Source organism: Eriocheir sinensis, unplaced genomic scaffold, assembly GCF_024679095.1.
Source record: "Eriocheir sinensis breed Jianghai 21 unplaced genomic scaffold, ASM2467909v1 Scaffold779, whole genome shotgun sequence".
NCBI lineage: Eukaryota > Metazoa > Arthropoda > Malacostraca > Decapoda > Varunidae > Eriocheir > Eriocheir sinensis.
In genome coordinates, this window is record NW_026112141.1 from 96,684 (window position 1) to 105,000 (window position 8,317).

General features: G+C 35.9%; 1 long non-coding RNA gene across 1 annotated transcript in view; it reads right to left on the reverse strand.

The window, feature by feature from the left end:
- Positions 1–254: 254 nt before the first annotated feature.
- LOC126994350 (uncharacterized) overlaps positions 255–8,317 on the reverse strand; it is a 20,753-nt gene continuing 12,690 nt past the window's right edge. The window contains exons 3-4 of the long non-coding RNA XR_007749043.1: positions 1,043–1,127; positions 255–764 (exon numbers count right to left, since the gene is read on the reverse strand). This is a non-coding gene — a long non-coding RNA (uncharacterized LOC126994350). The remainder of the gene's footprint in view (positions 765–1,042; positions 1,128–8,317) is intronic.

The window sequence follows — 8,317 nt, forward strand, 5'->3', positions numbered from 1 at the left end:
AAACCAAAGATTTTATAAGTATAGCAATACCAAACACCTTATACTTAAAACCCCATTTAAATACATGTAAATTATATTACAGCTTAAATATGTAACCCTGTAAACATGCATAGAAATTATTAGTAGATATATTTTAAATTCAATACTTTACATAATACAGATCATTTAAATATTTTCCTAGACACATAAACTTGTCTATATTTATAAGTTGCCTCCTCCTCCTCCTACTCCTCTTCCTCCTCCTCCTCCTCCTCCTTCTTCTTCCTCCTTCTTCTTCCTGCTTGGCCTGTAAGAAAGAGATGGGACTGTCAGACACTTCCAACTCTAACATTAACCATATTTTAACCCTGTACACAAGCTGAAACTAAGAGGTTTTTGTTAATTAATAGCCATAGTAGAAAGGGTTTGTAGGAGTTCCATACAGCCATAGATCTTATAAGTAAAATCCTCAGTACAACCTTATAAGTAAAAAAAATACCACAGACAATATAAGTAAATCCCACAACCTTATACAGACATACATTTAAGTGCATAACGTACATTTAAATAGATGCATAATACAAATCATTTAAATATTTTCCTTGGTATATAAACTGCCGATATTTACAAGTTAACCTTCTCCTCCTCCTCCTCCTCCTCCTTCTCCATAGATTGACATATTTCCTCTACTCCATAAGCTTCTATATATAGTTCTGCCTTTATGTATAGAGGTCACATCCTCCTCTTCTTCTTCCTCCTTCTTCTCCTCCTCTGCACTGCTTGGCCTGTAAAAAGAGATGGGACTGTCAGATGCTTCTGGCTCTAACATTAGCTACTTCCAAAGGCTAAAAGGGAAAGGAAGGGAAGGGAAAGGATGGAAGGGAAGGGAAAGGAAGGTAAAGGATGGGAAGGGAATGGAAGGGAAGGGAAAGGAAGGGAAGGGAAAGGAAGGGAAGGGAAGGAAAAGGAAGGAAAGGGAAAGGAAGGGAAGGGAAAGGAAGGAAAAGGATGGGAAGGGAAAGGAAGGGAAGGGAAGGGAAGGGAAAGGAAAGGAAGGACTTACCTCTTGTCTCTTCCCTCCTCTTGGTCATTTCTCCTCTTCCTCCTCCTCTTCCTCCTTCTCCCTCGCCAGCCACTGTCTCGCGGACCTCCAAAGGAAACCAAAAAAAATTAGTGAATATCCTTCAACACAGAGGGTAGAAAAATGCAATAATGACTACACACACACACACACACACACACACACACAGGTAAGTCAGTTAATAAGGTCAAGCTGTCGTTATGTTTGTTAATTAATTTCGCAATGATAAAAAAAGAAAATACATACACACACACACACACACACACTTCTACCGCCAAGTTCCCAATCCGACAGCCACACACGGCCCAGAAGGTAGTTCAGGCCACCCGAGCCAGCCACACACCACCTGGGAGGAGGAGTGGTGGAGGTGTCGGTGTGGCCATCCTTGACCTTAGGGAAGACACAACTGCCGTCATGAGTCCCATACCCCCGGGTCTGGTGTCACGAGGTCAGGTTGGGCTAGATGAATCACCTTCCAACTGACGGACAACACACACACACACACACACACACACACACACAAATGAAGGAAAGGCTCGATAAATTTAGATATGGAGACGGGACTATTAGAGTTTAGTTCCTGCCCGGTAGACTACAAATAGGTAAATACAAATAGGTAAATACACACACACACACACACACACAATTGTTGGTAATACATTTGTAAAGAAGAGAATACCTACAAGTTAATAAAGTAATGATGAAAACCTTCCTAACACACACACACACACACACACACACACACAATTCTTGGTAATACATTTGTAAAGAGAATACCTACAAGTTTTTATATTAATGATGAAAACCTTCCTAACACACACACACACACACACACACACACACACAATTCTTGGTAATACATTTGTAAAGAGAATACCTACAAGTTTTTATATTAATGATGAAAACCTTCCTAACACACACACACACACACACACAATTCTTGGTAATACATTTGTAAAGAGAATACCTACACGTTTTTATATTAATTATGAAAACCTTCCTAACACACACACACACACACACACACACACAATTCTTGGTAATACATTTGTAAAGAGAATACCTACAAGTTTTTATATTAATGATGAAAACCTTCTTAACACACACACACACACACACACACACACACACACAATTCTTGGTAATACATTTGTAAAGAGAATACCTACAAGTTTTTATATTAATGATGAAAACCTTCCTAACACACACACACACACACACACACACACACACACACACACACACAATTCTTGGTAATACATTTGTAAAGAGAATAAATAAAATTTTTTATATTAATGATGAAAACCTTCCTAACACACACACACACATACACACACAAACACACACACACACAATTCTTGGTAATACATTTGTAAAGAGAATAATTACAAGTTTTTATATTAATGATGAAAACCTTCCTAACACACACACACACACACACACACACACACACACACACACACACAATTCTTGGTAATACATTTGTAAAGAGAATACCTACAAGTTTTTATATTAATGATGAAAACCTTCCTAACACACACACACACACACACACACACACACACACACACACACACACACAATTCTTGGTAATACATTTGTAAAGAGAATAACTAAAAGTTTATATATTAATGATGAAAACCTACCTAACACACACACACACACACACACACACACACACACACACACACACACACAATTCTTGGTAATACATTTGTAAAGAGAATACCTACAAGTTTTTATATTAATGATGAAAACCTTCCTAACACACACACACACACACACACACACACACACACACACACACACACAGACACACAATTCTTGGTAATACATTTGTAAAGAGAATACCTACAAGTTTTTATATTAATGATGAAAACCTTCTTAACACACACACACACACACACACACACACACACACACACAGACACACAATTCTTGGTAATACATTTGTAAAGAGAATAACTACAAGTTTATATATTAATTAAGAAAACCTTCACACACACACACACACACACACACAATTCTTGGTAATACATTTGTAAAGAGAATACCTACAAGTTTTATATTAATGATGAAAACATACCTAACACACACACACACACACACACACACACACACACACACACACAATTCTTGGTAATACATTTGTAAAGAGAATACCTACAAGTTTTTATATTAATGATGAAAACCTTCTTAACACACACACACACACACACACACACACACACACACACACACAATTCTTGGTAATACATTTGTAAAGAGAATACCTACAAGTTTTTATATTAATGATGAAAACCTTCCTAACACACACACGCACACACACACACACACACACACACACACAATTCTTGGTAATACATTTGTAAAGAGAATACCTACAAGTTTTTATATTAATGATGAAAACCTTCCTAACACACACACACACACACACACACACACAATTCTTGGTAATACATTTGTAAAGAGAATACCTACAAGTTTTTATATTAATGATGAAAACCTTCTTAACACACACACACACACACACACACACACACACACACACACACACAATTCTTGGTAATACATTTGTAAAGAGAATACCTACAAGTTTTATATTAATGATGAAAACCTTCCTAACACACACACACACACACACACACACACAATTCTTGGTAATACATTTGTAAAGAGAATACCTACAAGTTTTTATATTAATGATGAAAACCTTCTTAACACACACACACACACACACACACACACACACACACACACAATTCTTGGTAATACATTTGTAAAGAGAATACCTACAAGTTTTTATATTAATTATGAAATCCTTCTTCTCACACACACACACACACACACACACACACACACACACAATTCTTGGTAATACATTTGTAAAGAGAATAATTACAAGTTTTTTATATTAATGATGAAAACCTTCCTAACACACACACACACACACACACACACACACACACACACACAATTCTTGGTAATACATTTGTAAAGAGAATACCTACAAGTTTTTATATTAATGATTAAAACATTCCTAACACACACACACACACACACACACACACACACACACACACACAGACACACAATTCTTGGTAATACATTTGTAAAGAGAATACCTACAAGTTTTTATATTAATGATGAAAACCTTCCTAACACACACACACACACACACACACACACACACACACAATTCTTGGTAATACATTTGTAAAGAGAATACCTACAAGTTTTTATATTAATGATGAAAACCTTCATAACACACACACACACACACACACACACACACACACACACACAATTCTTGGTAATACATTTGTAAAGAGAATACCTACAAGTTTTTATATTAATGATGAAAACCTTCCTAACACACACACACACACACACACACACACACACAATTCTTGGTAATACATTTGTAAAGAGAATACCTACAAGTTTTTATATTAATGATGAAAACCTTCCTAACACACACACACACACACACACACACAATTGTTGGTAATAAATTTGTAAAGAGAATAACTCAAAGTTTTTATATTAATGATGAAAACCTTCCTAACACACACACACACACACACACACACACACACACACAATTCTTGGTAATACATTTGTAAAGAGAATACCTACAAGTTTTTATATTAATGATGAAAACCTTCTTAACACACACACACACACACACACACACACACACACAATTCTTGGTAATACATTTGTAAAGAGAATACCTACAAGTTTTTATATTAATGATGAAAACCTTCCTAACACACACACACACACACACACACACACACACACACACACACACACACAGACACACAATTCTTGGTAATACATTTGTAAAGAGAATACCTACAAGTTTTTATATTAATGATGAAAACCTTCCTAACACACACACACACACACACACACACACACACACACAGACACACAATTCTTGGTAATACATTTGTAAAGAGAATACCTACAAGTTTTTATATTAATGATGAAAACCTTCTTAACACACACACACACACACACACACACACACACACACACACAGACACACAATTCTTGGTAATACATTTGTAAAGAGAATACCTACAAGTTTTTATATTAATGATGAAAACCTTCCTAACACACACACGCACACACACACACACACACACACACACACACACACACACACACACAATTCTTGGTAATACATTTGTAAAGAGAATACCTACAAGTTTTTATATTAATGATGAAAACCTTCTTAACACACACACACACACACACACACACACACACAATTCTTGGTAATACATTTGTAAAGAGAATACCTACAAGTTTTTATATTAATGATGAAAACCTTCCTAACACACACACACACACACACACACACACACACACACACACACACACAATTGTTGGTAATACATTTGTAAAGAGAATACCTACACGTTTTTATATTAATGATGAAAACCTTCCTAACACACACACACACACACACACACACACACACACACACACACACACACACACACACAATTCTTGGTAATACATTTGTAAAGAGAATACCTACAAGTTTTTATATTAATGATGAAAACCTTCTTAACACACACACACACACACACACACACACACACACACAATTCTTGGTAATACATTTGTAAAGAGAATACCTACAAGTTTTTATATTAATGATGAAAACCTTCTTAACACACACACACACACACACACACACACACACACACACACACACAATTCTTGGTAATACATTTGTAAAGAGAATACCTACAAGTTTTTATATTAATGATGAAAACCTTCCTAACACACACACACACACACACACACACACACAGACACACACTTCTTGGTAATACATTTGTAAAGAGAATAATTACAAGTTTTTATATTAATGATGAAAACCTTCCTAACACACACACACACACACACACACACACACTTCTTGGTAATACATTTGTAAAGAGAATACCTACAAGTTTTTATATTAATGATGAAAACCTTCCTAACACACACACACACACACACACACACACACACACAGACACACACTTCTTGGTAATACATTTGTAAAGAGAATACCTACAAGTTTTTATATTAATGATGAAAACCTTCCTAACACACACACACACACACACACACACACACACAGACACACACTTCTTGGTAATACATTTGTAAAGAGAATAATTACAAGTTTTTATATTAATGATGAAAACCTTCCTAACACACACACACACACAGACACACACTTCTTGGTAATACATTTGTAAAGAGAATACCTACAAGTTTTTATATTAATGATGAAAACCTTCCTAACACACACACACACACACACACACACACAATTCTTGGTAATACATTTGTAAAGAGAATACCTACAAGTTTTTATATTAATGATGAAAACCTTCTTAACACACACACACACACACACACACACACACAATTCTTGGTAATACATTTGTAAAGAGAATACCTACAAGTTTTTATATTAATGTTTTATAAATTCTTAACACACACACACACACACACACACACACACACACAATTCTTGGTAATACATTTGTAAAGAGAATACCTACAAGTTTTTATATTAATGATGAAAACCTTCTTAACACACACACACACACACACACACACACACACACTTCTTGGTAATACATTTGTAAAGAGAATAATTACAAGTTTTTATATTAATGATGAAAACCTTCCTAACACACACACACACACACACACACACACACACACACACACACATAAAGGTAATACATTTGTAAAGAGAATAATTACAAGTTTTTATATTAATGATGAAAACCTTCCTAACACACACACACACACACACACACACACACACACACACACACACAATTCTTGGTAATACATTTGTAAAGAGAAAAACTAAAAGTTTTTATATAAATGATGAAAACCTTCTTAACACACACACACACACACACACACACACACACACACACACACACACACACACACAATTCTTGGTAATACATTTGTAAAGAGAATACCTACAAGTTTTTATATTAATGATGAAAACCTTCTTAACACACACACACACACACACACACACACACACACACACAATTCTTGGTAATACATTTGTAAAGAGAATACCTACAAGTTTTTATATTAATGATGAAAACCTTCTTAACACACACACACACACACACACACACACACACACAATTCTTGGTAATACATTTGTAAAGAGAATACCTACAAGTTTTTATATTAATGATGAAAACCTTCCTAACACACACACACACACACACACACACACAGACACAGACACACACTTCTTGGTAATACATTTGTAAAGAGAATAATTACAAGTTTTTATATTAATGATGAAAACCTTCCGAACACACACACACACACACACACAGACACACACTTCTTGGTAATACATTTGTAAAGAGAATACCTACAAGTTTTTATATTAATGATGAAAACCTTCCTAACACACACACACACACACACACACACACAGACACAGACACACACTTCTTGGTAATACATTTGCAGAGCTGGGCGCGTTACTGGATATCGGGTAGTCCGGTACCGCTCCTCCGCACCTCGAAACACATATAGTCCGTACCTGTACTTCCGCGCCTAAAATTTTTTCACTCGTTCCGGTACCGCACCTCCGGTACCGTACCCAAAACTATTAAAGCGCGCCTGAAAAATCTAGTCCGTACCTTAAAAAAAAGAAATACAAGGCAATACTGCAGCAGCATTATTATTATCATTATTATTATTATTATTACCAGTGACGTCACCGTCATACCTTGTGCTTTTAAATTTAAATCTTGTCTAAATTTAAATTATCATGTTTTAAATCTGTGAGACTGTTGCCATACCTTCACCATACGCCAGTTCACTGCTCTGATAATGATAGCTATGAAGTCCTTTTTCTTCCAATATAAAGGTTGATACGCAGTAATTAAAAGTGGTAATCTAAGCGACATTGTTTTAATAATGTGACCGTTTCTTTCATTCCCAGTTTTGTACAATATGGCAACAGGACACGTGTGTCTCGACGTAAGGAAACCAACACCTTGGGTTCTTGCTATCCGTGCACGTGGTGTTGTCATTGATGACGCACTTCCTTTAAGACGGACGACAAACGGTATATTTTGAACCGGGCCGTAAATCTGAATGAGTGACGTCACTCAAGTGGCGGGAAAACATGCCCTGCAGCACAGACCGCGTAAACGACCGGAAGTATTACTGCAGAGCGCGGACTGT